This window comes from Glycine max, chromosome 3 (genome assembly GCF_000004515.6).
Source record: "Glycine max cultivar Williams 82 chromosome 3, Glycine_max_v4.0, whole genome shotgun sequence".
NCBI classification, from domain to species: domain Eukaryota; kingdom Viridiplantae; phylum Streptophyta; class Magnoliopsida; order Fabales; family Fabaceae; genus Glycine; species Glycine max.
In genome coordinates this window covers 13392764-13415803 of record NC_016090.4, presented here as the reverse complement: position 1 = coordinate 13415803, position 23040 = coordinate 13392764, and the positions used below count along the sequence as shown (strand labels likewise).

Below are 23040 nucleotides of genomic sequence, written 5' to 3'. Positions count from 1 at the left end.
AAAATAAATTTCCACCGATCATTTGAGTTGTAATATCCGTTAATTTCGTTTAAAATGAAATCCGACCGTTCGGTCATGCCGTAACCACGTTGAAAACCAAAAAGAGGTAAAATAATAATATAATAATCAAAAAAATCTTTTAGTAAAATAAGCCAAAAAAAAAATCAATCGGACATTTCTCTTTGGGATTTTCCTTTCTTAATCGAATCAACTAATAACCAAAGTGCAACTAAAGGCTAAAATCAATTCATAAACCAAACTTTTATCATCGCCTATAAAAGGCCATTTTCAAAGGTCCAACGCCTTGAAATGGTCTTTTCCGTTTTTATTAGTTAAGTGTAGATTTCTAAAGGCCTGAAATCAACATGTAATTTTATTACCTCTTTCAAAAAAATAAAGAGATCATTAATGGTCCAATGCCTTAATGTCCTCTCCCTTTTCAAAAGAATCGAAAGTTTCTTTAATGGTCCAAACGCCTTAAAAATGACCTTTCATTCAATAAAAACATATCTCGCAAAAAGGATAAAAACAAACTTAAACACTTTATTCACAAAGAACTACGTAGGTCTGATTTCCTTATCGCAATTAAGGAATACGTAGGAGCAAGGGAAACACCCTCGTCGACTGCAAAAAGATAAAAAATATATAAAGGAATAAATAAAGACATAAAAGGGAACCTAAAAATTGAAGTCATGTTTGCACATTTAATTAAAGACTGTCGTCTCTTGTGACGGACGCATGGGGTGCTAATACCTTCCCCGTGCGTAAATACAACTCCCGAACCTTTCACTTAAAGTTTGTAGATCACGTCTTTTCTGGTTTTTCCGATGTTTTTCTCAAATAAATTTTGGTGGCGACTCCGCGCGTATTCCTTTCTTGGAACACGCACCCGCGAGTCACGCGTCGCCCTCCCGCTGAAGGGTAGGTTGCGACAGTGATTAAGCAACACATACACCAATTAATCATGAATGAAATTGATCATTAAGCATGAACATAAATTAAGTGCAGAGACAATTAATCAAGCACTAAGCATGCATGGATTAATGGCAACAAATACAGAGTAATTGGTGAAGAGGAAAAACTGATCAGAACTCAATAGTAATAACAAAACCTCAAAGAGAGTTGTGCTTCATCCTCAAGAGAAAACAACGCTGGAGACTTAGCCTTCCATTAATCAATAGTAAACGAAATTGTAGATTGAAGCAGAAATGAAATTGCAAAAAATGAATTTTATTCTACATGAACAGTGCACACGAACAATAAAAACTAGAATTCTAAAATCCTAGAATTATTCTCCTCTCCGAAAAACTCCCTCAAACTAAAACCATCGTGCTGTTATATAGGTCCTCAGCCCCAAAGCTTACAAATTTGTTTTAAGTCCAAGCCCATAAACGAAATAAAATAAAATCTGGGCAAGATAAGATAAGATTGGATGAAATATAATATGGACGAAATAAAATCTAGATGAAATAAAATCTGGATAAGATAATCAATCAGCTCAAGTATGAAAAGTGATAAAGCCTCACAGGATATGCACTCTATCCCTCAAGTGTCTAGGCTACTGTTTACTCTCAGAGCACCCATGAAAACAAACACCACATTGACTTGGAAAGACTCTAAAATTGACAACCACACCACAAACACATACACATGAGGATCAAAAGGTCTTTTAAGGTTGTAATGGGGCCAAGGACAAGGTAGAGGAAAGTATTGGATAAGTAGCTAAAACCCAAAGGAATAGAGGAGCAATGGGGAATAAGTGGGAACTAAGAAAAAGTAGTAAACCCCAAAACCCAAAATTAAAAATTAAGCTTAAAAAGTAAACCCAAAACAAATTCAACCAAGTCCTCAAACCAATCCAAGTCTTCAAACCAAGACCTCATTTATTCAACTTCATTCTTTTTCTGTTTTCTTTTTCTTTTTCTTTTTTCGTTTTTTGTTTTTTGCAATTGAACAGTAGCATTTGAAAGCATTTGAAAAATAAAGCAACGATTAGGAATTATATGTATATACATCAAGCATGGCCAACAAAAACATATCATCCAATGAAACATACCCTCCCCCCCCCCCCACACTTATTCCCAAAACAATTCCAAAGCTCCAAAATTCCTTAAGGGTAAGGTGACATCTTGGTTTTTCACTTAAGGCTTGTAATGAGCTTCAAAACAAAGAAAGGGGAACATATGCTCAAATGGGCTATCAAAGGAATTAATTCAAGGTAGGCTCATTTTGCTAGAGGCTTATAAGAACAAAATGCCTAAATCATCTCCCAACATGTGATGTAAGCTCCATTGGAGCTTGTAGGCCTAGGATCTTCTTCATCAATGGATTCCTTTGCTTCTTGGAAGATGAATGGCAACGGAATTGAGAAGGAAGAGAGAAAGGAGACGCCACTTCAAGGAAAAGATGAGTCTAGAAGAAGCTTCCCACCATAGGAGGCCATGGATAAGAGCTTGGAGGAAGAAGGAGATGAATGAAGGGAGAGGGAGAGAAGAGCACGAAATTTATGCTCTAAAGGAGCTCTTAAATATGAAGTTTAATATTCAAATGATCAAAGTTCAAAAAAATGCACACACATGACCTCTATTTATAGTCTAAGTGTCACACAAAATTGGAGGGAAATTTGAATTTCAATTCAAATTTTACTTGAATTTGTGGAGTCAAACTTTGGAGCCAAAATTTCACTAATTATGATTAGTGAATTTTAGTTATGGTTTAGCCCACTAATCCAAGATCAATTCCAAGATTCTCCACTAAGTGTGCTTAGGTGTCATGGGGCACGTAAAGCATGAAGGACATGCACAAAGTGTGACTATATGATGTGGCAATGGGGTGTAGTAAGCAAATGCTCACCTCCCCTATAAAGTTTAATTGGATTGGGCTTCTACCAATTCAATTAAATTTATTTCCAACCACACACATCAAATATTCACTTAGTGCATGTGAAATTACAAAACAACCCATAATACAAAAACTAGTCTAGGTGCCCTAAAATACAAGGGCTGGAAAATCCTATATTTCTAGGGTACCCTACCTACATTATGGAGCCCTAAATACAAGACCCAAAATTAATGAAACCTTATAAGGTTGCTCACAAAATTTCAAGTCATTTGGATATCATTTGAGGGTAGCTGTAGTTCAAACCTACCCCTTTATTTACATGACAAAGCAACTAGTTGTGCATGCTGAATGTAGTGTATGACTAGAGGCAATCCATCTGACTTACAACCCTTTGATCCTGAGATAGATAGGACATTTCATAGATTAGTTAGGCATCATTTTATACCTTTTGATCATCCTGAGCATTCCATTATTGGTAAATCTGTGCATTCTGTTATTGGTGATTTTGAAAATCCTGATTTTGAGCATTATAATTTCGAGCATTCTGATTCTGAGCATTCTGATTTTGAACATTTTGAGAACATGGCACAACCTCCACCCCGTGAGAGGACTCTAAGGGAAATGGCTGCACCTGATTTCACCTACGAAAGCTTGTGCATCCAATACCCTGATGAGGATATCCCATATGTTCTTAAAACTGGACTGATCCATTTGCTTCCAAAGTTTCATGGCCTTGTAGGTGAAGACCCGCACAAACATCTGAAAGAATTTCATATTGTCTGCTCCACCATGAAACCCCCAGATGTCCAAGAGGATCACATATTTCTGAAGGCTTTTCCTCATTCTTTAGAGGGAGTGGCAAAGGACTGGCTGTATTACCTTGCTCCAAGGTCCATCACGAGCTGGGATGACTTTAAGAGAGTATTCTTAGTAAAAAATTTCCCTGCTTCCAGGACCACAACCATCAGGAAGGATATCTCAGGTATTAGACAACTCAGTGGAGAGAGCCTGTATGAATACTGGGAGAGATTTAAAAAACTATGTGCCAGTTGCCCTCACCATCAGATTTCAGAGCAGCTGCTTCTCCAATATTTTTATGAAGGACTCAGTAATATGGAGAGAAGTATGATAGATGCTGCCAGTGGTGGAGCCCTTGGAGACATGACTCCTGCTGAAGCCAGAAATTTAATTGAGAAGATGGCTTCCAACTCCCAGCATTTTAGCGCCAGAAATGATGCTATAGTCATTAGAGGAGTGCATGAGGTAGCTACAAACTCAGCTGCATCATCTGAAACTAAGAAGCTTGAAGGCAAACTGGATGCATTGGTTAACTTGGTAACCCAGCTGGCCTTGAACCAGAAATTTGTACCTGTCGTAAGGGTCTGTGGTTTGTGCTCCTCTGCTGACCACCATACAGACCTTTGCCCTTCCATGCAGCAACCTGGAGCAATTGAGCAGCCCGAAGCTTATGCTGCAAACATTTACAATAGACCTCCTCAACCTCAGCAGCAAAATCAACCACAACAGAACAATTATGACCTCTCCAGCAACAAATACAACCCTGGATGGAGGAATCACCCTAATCTCAGATGGTCTAGCCCTCAGCAACAACAACAGCAGCCTGCTCCTTCCTTCCAAAATGTCGCTGGCCCAAGCAGACCATACATTCCTCCACCAATCCAACAACAACAGCCCCAGAAACAACCAACAGTTGAGGCTCCTCCGTAACCTTCCCTCGAAGAACTTGTGAGGCAAATGACCATGCAGAACATCTAGTTCCAACAAGAGACCAGAGCCTCCATTCAGAGCTTAACCAATCAGATGGGACAATTGGCTACACAATTAAATCAACAACCGTCCCAGAATTCTGACAAGCTGCTTTCTCAATCTGTCCAAAATCCCAAAAATGTCAGTGCCATTTCATTGAGGTCGGGAAAGCAATGTCAAGGACCTCAACCCGTAGCACCTTCCTCATCTGGAAATGAACCTGCTAAACTTCACTCTACTCCAGAAAAAGGTGATGACAAAAATTTACCTAACAATTTCTATGCAGGTGAATCTTCCACTGGTAATTCTGATTTGCAGAAGCAGCACATCCCTCCTCTTCCATTCCCTCCAAGAGCAGTTTCCAACAAAAAAATGGAAGAGGCAGAGAAAGAGATCTTGGAAACATTTAGAAAAGTAGAGGTAAACATACCTCTGTTGGATGCAATAAAGCAAATTCCAAGATATGATAAATTCTTGAAGGAGCTGTGCACTAATAAGCGGAAGCTTAAAGGAAGTGAACGAATTAGCATGGGCAGAAATGTCTCCGCATTGATTGGTAAATCTGTTCCCCAAATTCCTCAAAAATGTAAAGATCCAGGTACATTCAGCATACCTTGTATTATAGGGAATAGTAAGTTTGACAATGCCATGCTAGATTTAGAAGCTTCTGTTAGTGTTATGCCTCTGTCTATTTTTAATTCTCTACCTCTAGGTCCCTTGCAGTCAACTGATGTGGTAATTCATTTAGCTAATAGAAGTGTTGCCTATCCTGTTGGTTTCATAGAAGATGTCTTAGTTAGAGTTGGTGAACTGATTTTCCCTGTTGATTTTTATATTTTGAATATGGAGGATGGGTTTTCTCAAGGATCAGTTCCCATCATTCTAGGCAGACCCTTTATGAAAACTGCTAGAAATAAGATAGATGTATATGCAGGCACACTATCCATGGAGTTTGGTGATATAACTGTTCATTTTAATATTCTGGATGCTATGAAATACCCATCTGAAGATCTTTCTGTATTTTGTGCTGAAATAATTGACCACGTTGTTGATGAATACATGACTGATCTTTACTCTAATCTGTATGCCTCTCACTCTTCATGCATTGAGTCTGAAATTGTACTTGATCATATGTCTGAATTTGATGCTGAGAGTGAATCTGAAAGTGATATTGATTGCATGTCTGGTGGTGGTGTTTTACCTCTCGAGATTGATTTTATAGAGTCAGATAGGACTAACCATGTTTTAGGAATAGGAAGTACACATACCTTTGACTTTCTTTATGAGGTATAGGCTAAGAAACCATCTCCTTCTACCACTATCCAGCCGACCACACCAGAATTGAAGCCTCTGCCATCAAATTTAAAACACGCTTACTTGGATGATAGCAAAAGTTTTCCAGTGATTATATCTGCCTCCCTTGCTGATGAGCAAGAGGAGAAGTTGTTGTTTGTTCTCAAGAAGCATAAGAAGGCTATAGGCTGGACCCTGGCGGACATTCCTGGTATTAGCCCATCCACATGTATGCATCGAATAAATTTAGAGGATGGAGCTAAACCAGTAAGACAGCCACAGAGAAGACTCAACCCGATGATTCTTGATGTAGTGAAGAAGGAGATAACCAAGCTTTTGCAAGCTGGAATAATTTATCCTATCTCTGACAGCCAATGGGTGAGCCCCGTCCAGGTAGTCCCGAAGAAGACCGGCCTCACAGTGATCAAAAATGAGAAGGAGGAGCTGATTCCTACTCGGGTGCAGAACAGTTGGAGAGTCTACATTGACTATAAGAGGCTAAACCAGGTTACCAAAAAGGACAATTTTCCCCTACCATTCATTGACTAGATGCTTCAACGCCTAGCAAGTAAATCTCACTACTGTTTCCTTGATGGTTTTTCTGGTTATATGCAAATTACTATTGCTCCTGAGGATCAGGAAAAGACCACATTCACATGCCCCTTCGGCACTTTTGCCTATAGGAGGATGCCTTTCGGCCTGTGCAATGCCCCTGGTACCTTCCAGCAGTGCATGATTAGTATTTTCAGTGATTTCTTAGAAAATTGCATAGAGGTGTTTATAGATGATTTCACTGTGTATGGATCCTCTTTTGATGGTTGTTTGGATAGTTTGGAAAATGTTTTGAATAGATGCATTGAAACTAACCTTGTTCTAAATTTTGAAAAATGTCATTTTATGGATAAGCAAGGTATAGTTTTAGGCCACATTATTTCCAATAAGGGTATTGAAGTAGATCCTGCAAAAATTTCTATTATTTCACAATTGCCTTACCCCTCTTGTGTGCGAGAGGTGCGATCTTTTCTTGGTCATGAAGGATTCTACAGGTGCTTTATAAGGGATTTTAGCAAAGTAGCCCTTCCACTGTCCAACTTGTTGAAAAAGGAAGTGGAGTTTGACTTTAATGACAGATGCAAAGAGGCTATTGATTGCCTTAAAAGAGCGCTGACTACCACCCCCATCATCCAGGCACCCGATTGGACAGCCCCTTTTGAGCTTATGTGTGATGCATCAAATTATGCATTGGGGGCTGTCCTTGCTCAGAAAATTGATAAATTGCCCAGGGTGATATACTATGCTTCTAGGACTTTAGATGCTGCCCAAGCGAATTATACTACTACTGAGAAGGAGCTTCTAGCCATAGTTTTTGCTCTTGAAAAATTTCGATCTTATTTGCTTGGTACCCGCATTATTGTTTATACTGACCATGCAGCTCTAAAGTACTTATTGAAGAAGGCTGATTCTAAGCCTAGGTTGATCCGATGGATGCTCTGGCTCCAAGAGTTTGACTTGGAGATCCGTGATAGGAGCGGAGCACAAAATTTAGTTGCTGATCATTTGAGTCGGATCGAACGTGTAACAGATGCGGATTCACCCATTCGGGATGATTTCCCGGATGATCATTTGTATATACTGTATAGTATTTCTGACTCTCTTTCTAGTCCCTGGTTTGCTAACATTGTCAATTATTTAGTTGCTTCTGTTTTTCCTCCCTCAGCATCTCAGGCCCAAAAAGATAAAATTAAAAGTGATGCTAAGTATTTTATTTGGGATGACCCCTACTTGTGGAAATTGTGTAGTGATCAGATAATTAGACGATGCATTCCAGATCATGAGACTGACTCAGTCCTGTAGTTCTATCATTCTTCCTCACCGGGAGGTCATCTGGTGTTCAAAGGACAGCTCGCAAAGTTCTTGATTGTGGTTTTTATTGGCCCACCATCTTTAAAGATGCGTGGAAGATCTACAGCACTTGTGAGCAGTGTTAGAGAGCAGGAAATACACTTACATGGCGACAACAAATGCCTCAGCAACCTATGCTATTATGTGAGGTGTTTGATGTCTAGGGTATAGATTTCATGGGCCCTTTTCATGTCTCTTTTGGTTATGTTTACATTCTCCTTGCAGTTCACTATGTTTCAAAATGGGTGGAAGCCAAGGCCACTAGAACTAATGATGCTAAAGTTGTTGCAGATTTTGTTAGGTCCAATCTATTTTGCAGGTTTGGAGTACCTAAAGCAATTGTTAGTGATCAAGGAACCCATTTTTGCAACAGAACAATGCATGCCCTGCTTAAAAAGTACGGGGTGGTACACAGGGTATCCACACCATACCACCCCCAGACCAATGGACAGACAGAAATTTCTAACAGGGAGATCAAGAGAATTTTAGAGAAGATTGTGCAGCCAAGCAGGAAAGATTGGAGTACCAGGCTTGATGATGCTCTCTGGGCACATCGGACTGCCTACAAAGCACCCATAGGAATGTCTCCTTATCGGGTTGTCTTTGGAAAGGGATGTCATCTTCCAGTGGAAATTGAGCACAAAGCATACTGGGCAGTGAAGACTTGTAACTTCTCTATGGATCAAGCTGGTGAGGAAAGAAAGTTGCAACTGAGTGAGTTAGATGAAATCCGCCTAGAAGCCTACGAGAATGCCAAGTTCTACAAAGAAAAGACCAAGAAGTTCCATGATAGCATGATAGTTAAGAAGGACTTCATGGTTGGGCAAAAAGTGTTATTGTATAATTCTAGGCTTGGACTCATGAGTGGTAAGTTGAGGTCTAAGTGAATTGGTCCTTTTGTTGTTACTAATGTTTATCCTTATGGTACAGTTGAGATCAAAAGCGACTCCACAAACAAGAGCTTCGAGGTCAACGGACATCGACTTAAGCCATTCCTCACGAACCCTTCTTTAGTGGACGCAGTGGTGGAAGAGACTTCCTTACTCCACCCTACTCTTCCTCCACCATGACTTAGGGAGTTTTTCTATCTCCTTCTTTGCTTTTATTACACTTGTCCGATTCTATTTGATGATTTAATTGTTTTTAATCTTTTAATCTTTTAATTGTGCTACATTGAGCACAATGTGTTGCTTAAGTATGGGGGGGAGGGGGGGAGTGTTCTTTGGCTTTGCTAGTTTTGTTGGTTTTGTTAATTTGTTAGTTGTGTTAATTTGTTAATGTTGTTAGTTTCGTCAGATTTCTAGTTTAATATTTTGGATCAATTCTGTGTGCATGTACGACTTTGCATGTTTTTCTTTGAATTATAGGATATATTCAAGAAATGGGTAATTGTTTTGAAAATAAAAGTTCTTGACATTTTGTGACTTGAAATCCTTGATTCTCCTCTACATGTCATGATAGTTTTGAAAGCTCAATTTGAAAGTGATGAGTTTACCTTTGTGAGAATTTGAGCCATCCATCATCATAATCATTTGGTGTGTTTTGCCCCATTGATTGCTTGCACAATAGCCTTGTCTTGATTCTTGTTGATGCTTCCTAATTCACATGCATATTTGGAAATGATTGTGGCAATTTTGTTCTCATAAGCTTCTAGCCAAATGGACTTACCTTGAATTAATTCCTTTTATAGCCTTTTTGAGCCTTGTTTCCCTTTCCTTGTTTTGAAGCTCACTACAAGCCTTAAATGAAAAACCATGATATCACCATATCCTTAAGGAATTTTGGAGCTTTGGAATTGTTTTGGGAATAAGTGTGGGGGTTTTTGTTTCATTGAATAACATGTTTTGTTGGCTATGCTTCATGATGTATTTTGGGCCATACTTGATGTACATTGTATATTGGTTAAATGTTGGACATGCTGAATGAGATGTTGTTTCTCAAAGGCTACGTACGTAAAAAAAAATCGAAAAAGAAAAAGAAAAGCAATAAAGTTGAGTGAATAAGATCTTAAATGACAAAAGAATGATGAGACTCTTGGTTCTACTCTTTATGTTTAAATTTCATCTTTACTTCTTTTTATTTTCTTCTTTTTTCTTAATATGCATTTATTCCCCATTGCTCCTCTATTCCTTTGGGATTCAGCCACCTATTCCATATTTTTCCATACCTTGTCCTTGGCCCCATTACAACCTTAAAAGACCTTTTGATCCTCATGTGCTTGTGTTTATGGGTTGATTGTCAATTTTAGAATCTTGCCAAGTTTATGTGGTGTTTGTTTTCATGGGTGCTTTGAGGGTAAATAGTAGCCTAGACACTTGAGAAATAGAGTGTATATCTTGTGAGGCTTTATCACTTTTCATTCTTGAGCTGATTAACTATTTTGCCATGATTGGGTTGCTTGGATGATTTTCATGAATGTCTTGACTTTTCAGATCTCCTTATGTTAGATGTTACCCATTCCTTTCATTCCTTGATGTTCATTGAGAAATATGTGAATGTTTTCGTTTGTCTCTCTTTGATATCCTTGGATTTTGTTCTTTGTTTCATTTTGCCCAGGAGTGCAAAAGGCTAAGTATGGGGGGTTTTGATGTGCCATCATTTTCTTCTATTTTCTAAACCCTTTTTGCACCATTTTAATTACTGATTGGTCTTAATTGTCAATTAATTAGGCAGTTTTATTATTTGGGCTCATTTAGCTAATTTGATGTTTTTAATCTAATTTCAGGAATTAATGAAACATTGGGCTTAATCCGGATTTTGGTTGTGGACTTGAAGAGGGCAAATAAAGCAGTGCTTACCTTAGTTAATTTCTAATTTGGAAATTTCACAATTTTATTTTATGTGGTTCAATGTTTATTTCGTTTTGGGCCAGAGTATTGTAATAGGGCCCAGTGACTTTGAGTGACTCTTTTTAAATAGCAGCCTTGGGATTCATGCAAGGCTATTCTGTTATGTTATTCATTATTTAGAGCTTTGTTTATGTTTTTATGTTTTTCTGCTTGAATGCTACTGTTTCGTTCTTAATTGCAATTTTCCATTTTCTGCTTCTAATAACAATTTCGTTCTTGTTTCTTCTTCTACTTTCATTTACGTTTCTGCTTCATTTACGTTTCTGCTTCATTTGCATTTCTGCTTCATTTACGTTTCTGTTTTTAGTTTCATTTGCGTTTTCTGTTTGAATCTATGGAAGGCTAGATTTTCTGGTGTTGTTTCCTTTTGAGAACGAAGCCCAGCTCTCTTTGAGGTTTCGTTTATAATGTGGCTTCCTGGCAGTTTTCCCTTCACCAGTTAACCCAAATTCTTGAACATTAATCAGTGCTCGCTTCGTGTTCGATTAATTGCCTCTGAGCCTAACTTGCGTTCATGCTTAATGGACGAAGGGCTAACTAGTGTATGTGTTGCCTAATTACGTATTGACAACCCTAAGTTGATTTTCGCTTAGTAAATTGAAATAGGGTTGGATTAAGTGGTTAACTGTTAGGGACGAATTCTCCATAACCCAGGATAAGAGAATGGCGTCTGAATCAGAGGAAACAACCCATTTTTAATATTAGTAGTTTCGTATTCCAGTTTACTTGTTCTGTCCTTTAAATCACAAAACAAACAACCCCCCCCCCAATCGTTATTGTTACTGCAAGTGTATTATGAACATTTGGTTTATCATTGCTTGTTGGGAAACGACCTAGGATCACTTCCTAGTTACTGCATTTTCATGTTTATTTGATTCGGGTACGGCCTCGATCAGACACTAGGGCTCAGGATTCATTTTTTCCTATTTAAGTCAACCCAGTGTTTCCAAAATAGTCTCCTTTATCAATTCATGCATTCATTCGAGTCCATTTTGGGCGTTCAGGAAAATTTTCACAACATTCACCCTTCAGGTACATACACATTTTTTTTCAAAAACTGGTTATGATCAGTGAATCTTTTTTCAAAGAAAAGTTGGAAGTTATTTCTTTTAAAAGCGTGCTGGCTTTTCAGTCGAAAGATATATTTTTTGTTCTTGTTTGTTTTTGTTTTTTGCTACCTAAACATATGTATATTTTCGTGAGGTATTTTTGCTATATACATGCATATCCAAGGTATCTTGCTACCAAAACATACATATATATATTGTGAGGTATTTTTGCTATATACATGCATATCTAAGGTATTTTCACTACCTAAACACACATACATATATTTTGTGAGGTATTTTTTGCTACATACATGCATATCTAAGGTATCTTGCTACCTAAACATATATATATATATATATATATATATATATATATATATATATATTGTGAGGTATGACTACCTTTCGAGTTTGTGTTTGTTTTATTTAAATTCCTAGGATCATGAGCAACTAGGTGTGTCCAACTATGACTTGAGAAACAAAAGGTGATCAAATAAGAAGCAGAAATTTAAACGGTACTACGTTGCCTACCTTTGGCTTTGGATACGTGACGACTTGTCGGTCACGGACCTAGTACTTTTGCTTACCTTTGGCTTTGGACTTGGTTGCCTGCTGGTCAACCACGGGTCGTAGGCAACGCTCCAACTTTTGTAGATGAGCTGAGGGGCTTTGGAGGTGGCTGTGGTGCATCTGCTGCTTGCTGCCGGCCATCCCTAGGCTGCTGTGATGTCTCGCCCTGCGCCTGCCTGGGGGGCGCAGTACTTCTTGATGAAAGCCCAGTTAATAAGGGGCTTGATGACCTTGCTGGGGGTGACAGGCACTCCGTAAAACTGATAGAGGCTCGTAATCAGATCTAGAAACCCCAGGACCCTATTGGACTTCTCCGGGTCCACTGGGTGTCTTGCGGGCGCGATCCCTGCAAACAATAGACGACATCAGAAATCAATTAAGCGATGTGCATACTTACCTATTTGATGATGGTGTGACCTTGCTGGGGGGGACGGGCACCCTATAGGATTGACAAAGGCCCGAACCAGAGTTGGAAACCCCAGGGCCCTGTTGGACATCTCCGGGTCCACTGGGTGTCTTGTGGGCGCGACCCCTACAAATAGTGGATGGCATCAGAAATCAGTTAAGTCACGTGCATACTTACCTATGTCACGATGGGATGACCTTGCTGGGGGGACGGGCACCCTATAGGATTGATAGAGGCCCGTAACCAAAGCTGGAAACCCCAGGGCCCTGTCGGACTCCTCTGGGTCCACTGGGTTCCTTGTGGGCACGATCCCTACAAATAGTAAATGGCATCAGAAATCAGTTGAACCATATGTATACTTACCTATGTCAGGACGGCACAGACCAATTGATACTTCCGTAGGGGGAGATCGGCATTACGGTCGCTAGGCAGAATGTTGCTAAGTAGCAACATCATCCATATCTGTGTTAGAGTGGTCATGTTGGTGCGCATGATCCGCACTCGTCTCTTTGCAGCGGCACAGGTGAAATCTTGCGCCGATATGCATAGTAGCTGCGTGATAGCCTCCCTCTCTGGTTGTGCTTGCACAGTTGGTCACCCTTCAATATCAGGGGGTCGCCCAAGAACTGATAAAAGGAAACTACTTGCCCCTTAACCGGGAGAGCAAGTCTCGGTTAAGCCTTTAAGGGCAGAGGACCTTAAATTCTCTTAAGGTGTGGATAAGGAGCCCACTGAAAGTGAGGACGCGTAGCCTTCTAAAAGCGAGGGCGTGCAACCCTCTGAAGTTAACGACGTATCGCCCTTTGAAGGTGAGGGCGTGTAGCCCTATGAAGACGAGGATGTGTAGTCCTCTGATGGCGAGTACATGTAGTCCTTTAAAGGTGAGGGCGTGCAGCCCTCTGATGGCGAGGGCGTGCAGCCCTCTGAAGGTGAGGATGTGTAGTCCTCTGAAGGAGAGGACGTGCAGCCCTCTGAAGACGAAGACGTGTAGTCCTCTGAAGGCGAGGGCGAGCAGCCCTCTAAAGAGGAGGATGTACAGTCCTCTGAAGGCGAAGGCGTGCAGCCCTCTGAAGGCGAGGGCGTGCAGCCCTCAGAAGGTGAGGACGTGCAGTCCTCTAAAGGCGAGGACGTTCAGTCCTCTGAAGGTGAGGACGTGAAGTCCTCTAAAGGTGAGGACGTGTAGTCCTTTGAAGGTGAGGGCATGTAGCCCTCTGATGGTGAGTACGTGTAGTCATTTAAAGGCGAGGGCGTGCAGCCCTCTGATGGCGAGGGCGTGCAGCCCTCTGAAGGTGAGAATATGTAGTCCTCTGAAGGCGAGGACATGCAGCCCTCTGAAGACGAAGACGTGTAGTCCTCTGAAGGCGAGGGCAAGCAGCCCTCTAAAGAGGAGGATGTACAGTCCTCTGAAGGCGAGGGTGTGCAGTCCTTGAAAGGTGAAGGCGTGCAGCCCTCTGATGGCGAGGACATGCAGTCCTCTGAAGACGAGGGCATGCAGCCCTCTGAAGGTGAGGGCATGTAGCCCTCTGAAGGTGAGGACATGTAGCCCTCTGAAGGCGAGGGCATGCAGCCCTCTGATGGCGAGGACGTGTAGTCCTCTGAAGGCGAGGACGTGTAGTCCTTTAAATTGAGGGCGTGCAGCCCTTTGTTGGCGAGGACGTGTAGTCCTCTGATGGCAAGGACATGTAGTCCTCTGAAAGCGAGGGCGTGTAGCCCTCTGAAGGTGAGGACGTGTAGTCCTCTGAAGGTGAGGGCGTGTAGCCCTCTGAAGGTGAGGGCGTGTAGCCCTCTAAAGGCGAGGACGTGTAACCCTCTGAAGATGAGGACGTGCAGTCCTCTGAAGGCAAGGGTGTGCAGCCCCCTGAAGGCGAGGGCGCGCAACCCTATGAAGGCGAGGACGTGTAGTCCTCTAAAGGTGATGGCGTGTAGCCCTACGAAGGCGAGGACATGCAGTCCTCTGAAGGCGAGGGCGTGTAGCCCTCTGAAGGTGAGGACGTGTAGTCCTCTGAAGGTGAGGGCATGTAGCCCTATGAAGGCGAGGACGTGTAGTCCTCTAAAGGTGAGGGCGTGTAGCCCTACGAAGGTGAGTGTCATACCCTAATTTCGTCCGGGGATTATTACTTGATGACATGCAACCTTTGGTTAGCCGCTTTGAGATTACTTGGCATCCTTTGTTGCACAATAAATGAAGTCCCGAGACGTGTCAGAAATCAAAAGGAAGCAGGCTTACGCAATCCGTGAAATTCCGTAATGTGGCGGAAATCGAAAAGAGGTGTTTTTGCGTAATCCGTGAGTTTCCGTAACTTCTTCGAAAGCTAAAAAAGGGTAAATATATAATCCATAAGGATTCGTAACCTTGCGGAAGGAAAATAAGTATTGTTACGAAATTCGTAAAGTTTCGTAACGTTACGGAAAAAGAATTACCAAAAATTTAGAAGGGGTGCATTTAGTAAAAGGGGGGTACAAATAGCAATCTGGCCCACTTGGGCCTTCCAGATCCTTCCTCCAGAAGGCTGTTGCTTCTGGAGGAAGCAACCTTGCTTGCCTGGGCGAGCTGGGTGGCAAGCTCCTCCCCTATTTTGCTATAAATAGGGGGAGGAGTGAAGAAGAAAAGGGTTTGGCCTTCTTGGCACTTCTTATTCTCTCGAAATTGCTGAGGAAAATTATTTCCGTGGAAAATCCAAGCCGAGGCGCTTCCGTAACGTTTCCGTGAGTAATTACGCGAAGATTCTCGACCGTTCTTCAACATTCATCGTTCGTTCTTCGTTTTCTTCAGTCTTCAACGGGTAAGTACCTCAAACCGAGCTTTTCAATTCATTCTATGTACCCGTGGTGGTCCACATTTTGTTTCATGTATTTTTATTATCGTTTTCATTCGCTTTTTATACCCCCTTTTGACGTGCTTAAGCCATTTATTTAAGTCATTTCTCGCCTAATCTAAAAATAAAATAAATTTCCACCGATCGTTTGAATTGTATCATCCGTTAATTTCGGTTAAAATGAATTCCGACCGTTCGGTCGTGCCGTAACCACATTGGAAATCAAAAAAGAGGTAAAATAATAATATAATAGTAAAAAATACCTTTTAGTAAAATAAAGCGAAAAATCAATCGGACGTTTTCTCTTTGGGATTTCTCATTCTTAATTGCATTGACTAATAACTAAAGTGAAACTAAGGCTAAAATCAACTCGCCTAGTCAAGCTCGTCCACAAAAAATAGGATTTTTTTATGTTTATCATTTCAGTTTCTTACCAAGTAAAATGGATCATTCTTAAGGTCCAACGCCTTAAAATGATCACCTTTCAAGTAAAAAGAATCACTTGATTCACGCATAAGAAAGAACTACGTAGGTCTGATTTCCTCTTTGATAGAGGGTACGTAGGAGCAAGAGCCCCGCTTTTGTCGACCTCAAAAAATAAAAAGAAATAAAGTTAAGGTAACACAATTTCCACAATTCTAAAAACTAGGCTGTTGTCCTTTGAGACAAACGTGAGAGGTGCTAATACCTTCCTCAACGTAAATACAACTCCCGAACTTAGAATTTTCATTTTGACCAGTTTCCTTCGGTTTTCCCGACGTTTTCCACAAATAAACATTGGTGGCGACTCCGCGCATCTTTCCTCCTTTGGAAAGCGCACCCGTGTGCCTCGCCTCGCTCGCCCGCAAAAGGGAACGTTGCGACAGCGAGGACGTGTAGTCCTCTGAAGGTGAGGGCGTTCAGCCCTCTGAAGGCGAGGACATTTAGTCCTCTGAAGGCGAGGGCGTGTATGTAGAAGCAAGCTTCATGATGAATCAAGATTGATTCAAAGAAGTTTTGATGATAACAAAGGTGACGACAAAAAGCTCAAAGGTCAAGAACACTTCATGATAACAAAGATGATGATCCCAAAGAATCAAAGAATGAGTTCAAGATGCTCAAGATTGAATCAAGAACACTTCAAGGTTCAAGAGGAAATTTGATTTCAAGAATCAAAAATCAAGATTCAAGGTTCAAGCTTCCAAGAATCAAGATCAAGATTCAAGACTCAAGATTCAAGAATCAAGAGAAGAATTAATCAAGATAAGTATGAAAAAGTTTTTTCGAAAACTGAGTAGCACATGGATTTTTCTCAAAACATGTTTACCAAAGAGTTCTTACTCTCGGGTAATCGATTACCAGATTGTTGTAATCGATTACCAGTACCAAAATGTTTTTGAAAAAGTTTTCAACTGAATTTACAATGTTCCAATTGATTTCAAAAAGTTGTAATCAATAACAATGTTTTGGTAATCGATTACCAGTGTGCTTGAACGTTGAAATTCAAATTCAAATGTGAAGAGTCACATTCTTTCACAAAAAAGCTTTGTGTAATCGATTACACTAATTTGGTAATCGATTACCAGTGATAGTTTCTGAACAAATCAAAAGATGTAACTCTTCAAAAAGTTTTTGACTTTTTGAAATTGGTTTTAAGTTTTTCTAAAAGTCATAACTCTTATAATGGTTCTCTTGACCAGACATGAAGACTCTATAAGAGCAAGACTTTGTTTTGCATTTTCACAATCAACCAATCAATCATTCTACACATCAATCTTTTCCAATTCATTCTTTACACAAGCAATTTTTTCACATTGATTTCCGAGTCTCTTTGAACTTCTTCTTCTTCTTCTTCCTTTTGCCAAAAGCTTTCCAAAGTTTTATGGTTTTCTAAACCTTGAAAACTCTTGTGCTATTCATCTTTTTCATTCTCTTCTCCCTTTGCCAAAAAGAATTCGCCAAGGACTAACCGCCTGAATTCTTTTTGTGTCTCTCTTCTCCCTTTTCCAAAAGAACAAAGGACTAACCGCCTGAATTCTTTTTTGTCTCCTTCTTCCCTACTCTTTTAATTTCCATTGTGCATTTTAATTTCCGCTTTTACTTTTGGTTAAGTTTCTCTTCAACTCTTTATTCACTTAACAACATAGTAAAAGCCTTAGAAGAGTAAATTTTTAATTAGTAAAGGTTTAGGAATAATTAATTCACCCCCCCCCCTTCTTAATTATTCTGAGGCCACTCGATCCAACAAGTGGTATCAGACCAGGTTTCTTGTAGAAAGTCTAACCACTTCAAGATTCATGGCCTCTTCAAACCCTTTGTTTCCTGAAGGAAATTCCATACATAGACCACCCATATTCAATGGTGAGGGTTACCATTATTGGAAAACCCGTATGCAGATTTTTATTGAAGCCATAGATCTAAAGATTTGGGATGCAATAGAAATAGGACCACATATACCCAATGTAGTATATGTAAGCACAAGCACTACAACCCAAAAACCTAGAGATAAGTGGACAAAAGAAGATAGTAGAATAATCCAGTATGATCTCAATGCCAAAAATATTATTACATCAGCCCTAGGAATAGATGAGTACTTTAGAGTGTCAAATTGTACAAATGCCAAGGAGATGTGGGATACTCTCCAATTAACCCATGAAGGAACCACTGATGTAAAAAGGTCCAGAATCAATATCCTTACCCATGAATATGAATTATTTAGGATGAACCCTAATGAAAATATCCATAGTTTGCAGAAAAGATTTACTCATATAGTAAACCACCTTACCTCTCTAGGTAAAATCTTTCCTAATGAAGATTTGATTAATAAAGTTTTATGATGTTTAAGTAGGGAATGACAACCCAAGGTAACTGCCATTTCTGAAAGTAAAGATCTATCTTCCATGTCTCTTGCTACTCTATTTGGAAAATTGCAGGAACATGAGATGGAACTACAACGCCTTAATCAAAATGAAAAAAATGACAAAAAGAAGAGAAGTATAGTCCTTAAAGCCTCATCATCAATGCAAGAAGAAAATGAAGAAGAAGATTCAGATGATGAAGAAGATTTTTCATTCTTTGTGAAGAAATTTCAGAAATTTATCAAGAAAAGAAGAATTGGCAGGCGTCAAAACTTTGATGTGCTATCATTTTCTTCTATTTTCTAAACCCTTTTTGCACCATTTTAATTACTGATTGGTCTTAATTGTCAATTAATCAGGCAGTTTTATTATTTGGGCTCATTTAGCTAATTTGATGTTTTTAATCTAATTTCAGGAATTAATGAAACATTGGGCTTAATCCGGATTTTGGTTATGGACTTGAAGAGGGCAAATAAAGCAGCGCTTACCTTAGTTAATTTCGCAATTTTATTTTATGTTGTTCAGTGTTTATTTCGTTTTGGGCCAGAGTATTGTAATAGGGCCCAGTGACTTTGAGTGACTCTTTTTAAATAACAGCCTTGGGATTCGTGCAAGGCTATTCTGTTATGCTATTTTATTATTCAGAGCTTTTGTTTTAGGTTTTTACGTTTTTCTGTTCTAAGGCTACTGTTTTCGTCTTAATGCGTGTTCCACGAAAGGAATACGCGCGGAGTCGCCACCAACGTTTATTTGAGGAAAACGTCGGAAAAACCGGAAAAGACGCGATCTACGAACTTTTTAGTGAAAGGTTCGGGAGTTGTATTTACGCACGGGGAAGGTATTAGCACCCCACGCGCCCGTCGCTAGTTTTTTTTGGTGTTGTTTCCTTTTGAGGACGAAGCCCAACTCTCTTTGAGGTTTCGTTTGTAATGTGGTTTCCTGACAGTTTTCCCTTTACTAGTTATCCCAAATTCATGAACATTAATCAGTGCAGGCTTCGTGTTCGATTAATTGCCTCTGAGCCTAACTAGCGTTCATGCTTAATGGACGAAGGGCTAACTGGTGTATGTGGTGCCTGATCACGTATTGACAACCCTAAGTTGATTTCTGCTTAGTAAATTGAAATAGGGTTGGATTAAGTGGTTGACTGTTAGGGACGAATTCTCCATAACCCAGGATAAGAGAATGGCTTCTGAATCAGAGGAAACAACCCGTTTTTAATATTAGTAGTTTCATATTCCAGTTTACTTGTTCTGCTCTTTAATCAGAAAACAAACAAACCCCCCCCCTAATCGTTATTGTTACTGCGCTAGTATATTATGAACATTTGGTTTGTCATTGCTCGTTGGGAAATGACCTAGGATCACTTCCTAGTTACTGCATTTTCATGTTTATTTGATTCGGGTACGGCCTCGATCAAATTTGGCGCCATTGCCGGGGAGTAGTGTCCAAAGGTTCATAATAGCTAGCTAGTGTTGTGTGTTTAATTCTTTCGTGTTTTATGTTTAATTGTTAGTATTGTGTTAGTATGTGTGTTAGTGTTGTTTAGTGTCCTGGTATTTTGTTTAGTGTGTGTTCTGTTTCAGTTTTCCTATTAAGCGTTTCCCCTGTTTCAGTCTTGGGTGTTTTGCTGTGAATAGTGTTTTGCGACGGACTTAGCGACCACTTTTGCAAAACAGAGTAGTAGTAGAAATCAAGTAGAGACGGATTTTAGCGACCACCCATGCTGAATTATTTGAGATTTTTTGTTTTAGTAGCTAGGGTTGTTATTTTTGGCTGATTTTTTTTGTGGTAACTTCTTTTAATCTATATTTTGTGAGAAAAATAGCTAGAGCCTTTAGTTTGGTCAGATTTGAAAGTTCCAAAAAGGTAGACAATTTTGTGTTTGTCGAAACTTCAAACAGCCATAACTTTTGCTCCGGTTATCAGAATCGCAATTATTATATATGTATTTGGGGTAGAAAGAAATTTCCTATGTCGTGGCAGCCAACCATAGGCCCGCTGAGGTCTCCATCATCCAAAAATAGTGATTCTGTCAAAAGTTTTTTATTTTTCAAGTTTTATTCACTTATTTTTCTTAACCTACCATTTTTAGCTTCCATAGTTAGACTTTGAATTTTTGCCTGAAATTTTTTTGTGCTATCTTCTCATCATTTTATAAGGTTGCTCACAAAATTTCAAGTCATTTGGATATCATTTGAGGGTAGCTGTAGTTCAAACCTGCACCTTTATTTACATGACAAGGCAACTAGTTGTGCATGCTGAATGTAGTGTATGACTAGAGGCAATCCATCTGACTTACAACCCTTTGATCCTGAGATAGATAGGACATTTCATAGATTAGTTAGGCATCATTTTATACCTTTTGATCATCCTGAGCATTCCATTACTGGTGAATCTGTGCATTCTGTTATTGGTGATTTTGAACATCCTTATTTGGAGCATTATAATTTTGAGCATTCTGATTCTGAGCATTCTGATTTTGAACATTCTGAGAACATGGCACAACCTCCACCCCGTGAGAGGACTCTAAGGGAAATGGCTGCACCTGATTTCACCTACGAAAGCTTGTGCATCCAATACCCTGATGAGGATGTCCCATATGTTCTTAAAACTGGACTGATTCATTTGCTTCCAAAGTTTCATGGCCTTGCAGGTGAAGACCTGCACAAACATTTGAAGGAATTTCATATTGTCTGCTCCACCATGAAACCCCCAGATGTCTAAGAGGACCACATATTTCTGAAGGATTTCCCTCATTCTTTAGAGGGAGTGGCAAAGGACTGGCTGCATTACCTTGCTCCAAGGTCCATCACGAGCTGGGATGACCTGAAAAGAGTATTCTTAGAAAAAATTTTCCCTGCTTCCAGGACCACATCCATCAGGAAGGATATCTGAGGTATTAGACAGCTCAGTGGAGAGAGCCTGTATGAATACTGGGAAAGATTTAAAAAACTATGTGCCAGTTGCCTTCACCATCAGATTTCGGAGCAGCTTCTTCTCCAATATTTTTATGAAGGACTCAGTAATATGGAGAGAAGTATGATAGATGCTGCCAGTGGTGGAGCCCTTGGAGACATGACTCCTGCTGAAGCCAAAAATTTAATTGAGAAGATGGCTTCCAACTCCCAGCAGTTTAGCGCCAGAAATGATGCTATAGTCATTAGAGAAGTGCATGAGGTAGCTACAAACTCAACTGCATCATCTGAAACTAAGAAGCTTGAAGGCAAACTGGATGCATTGGTTAACTTGGTAACCCAGCTGGCCTTGAATCAGAAATCTGTACCTGTTGCAAGGGTCTGTGGTTTGTGCTCTTCTGCTGACCACCATACAGACCTTTGCCCTTCCATGCAGCAACCTGGAGCAATTGAGCAACCCGAAGCTTATGCTGCAAATATTTACAATAGACCTCCTCAACCTCAGCAGCAAAATCAACCACAGCAGAACAATTATGACCTCTCCAGCAACAGATACAACCCTGGATGGAGGAATCACCCTAATCTCAGATGGTCCAACTCTCAGCAACAACAATAGCAGCCTGCTCCTTCCTTCCAAAATGTTGCTGGCCCAAGCAGACCATACATTCCTCCACCAATCCAACAACAACAACAGCCCCAGAAACAACCAACAGTTGAGGCCCCTCCACAACCTTCCCTCGAAGAACTTGTGAGGTAAATGACTATGCAGAACATGCAGTTTCAACAAGAGACCAGAGCTTCCATTCAGAGCTTGACTCAACACGGTGATTCTTGATGTAGTGAAGAAGGAGATAACCAAGCTTTTGCAAGCTGGAATCATTTATCCTATCTCTGACAGCCAATGGGTGAGCCCCGTCCAGGTAGTCCCGAAGAAGACCGGCCTCACAGTGATCAAAAATGAGAAGGAGGAGCTGATTCCTACTCGGGTGCAGAACAGTTGGAGAGTCTGCATTGACTATAGGAGGCTGAACCAGGTTACCAAAAAGGACCATTTTCCCCTGCCATTCATTGACCAGATGCTTGAACGCCTGATAGGTAAATCCCACTACTGTTTCCTTGATGGTTTTTCTGGTTATATGCAAATTACTATTGCTCTTGAGGATCAGGAAAAGACCACATTCAGCTGCCCCTTCGACACTTTTGCCTATAGGAGGATGCCTTTCGGCTTGTGCAATGCCCCTGGTACCTTCCAGCGGTGCATGATTAGTATTTTCAGTGATTTTTTAGAAAATTGCATAGAGGTGTTTATGGATGATTTGACTGTATACGGATCCTCTTTTGATGGTTGTTTGGATAATTTGGAAAAAATTTTGAATAGATGCATTGAAACTAACCTTGTTCTAAATTTGAAAAATGTCATTTTATGGTTGAGCAAGGTATAGTTTTAGGCCACATTATTTCCAACAAGGGTATTGAAGTAGATCCTGCAAAAATTTATGTTATTTCACAATTGCCTTACCCCTCTTGTGTGCGAGAGGTGCGATCTTTTCTTGGTCATGCAGGATTCTACAGGCGCTTTATAAGGGATTTTAGCAAAGTAGCCCTTCCACTGTCCAACTTGTTGCAAAAGGAGGTGGAGTTTGACTTTAATGACAAATGCAAAGAGGCTTTTGATTGCCTCAAAAGAGCGTTGACTACCACCCCCATCATCCAGGCACCCGATTGGACAGCCCCTTTTGAGCTTATGTGTGATGCATCAAATTATGCATTGGGGGATGTCCTTGCTCAGAAA

The 23040-nt window shown here is 40.2% G+C and overlaps 1 non-coding gene across 1 annotated transcript; it reads right to left on the bottom strand.

Annotated features, from left to right (window-relative positions):
- Positions 1-3801: 3801 nt before the first annotated feature.
- Positions 3802-3908, bottom strand: LOC113001332 (small nucleolar RNA R71). Its single transcript, XR_003266649.1, has one exon. It is a non-coding gene; the product is annotated as a small nucleolar RNA R71 (small nucleolar RNA).
- Between the last annotated feature and the right edge of the window lie 19132 nt (positions 3909-23040).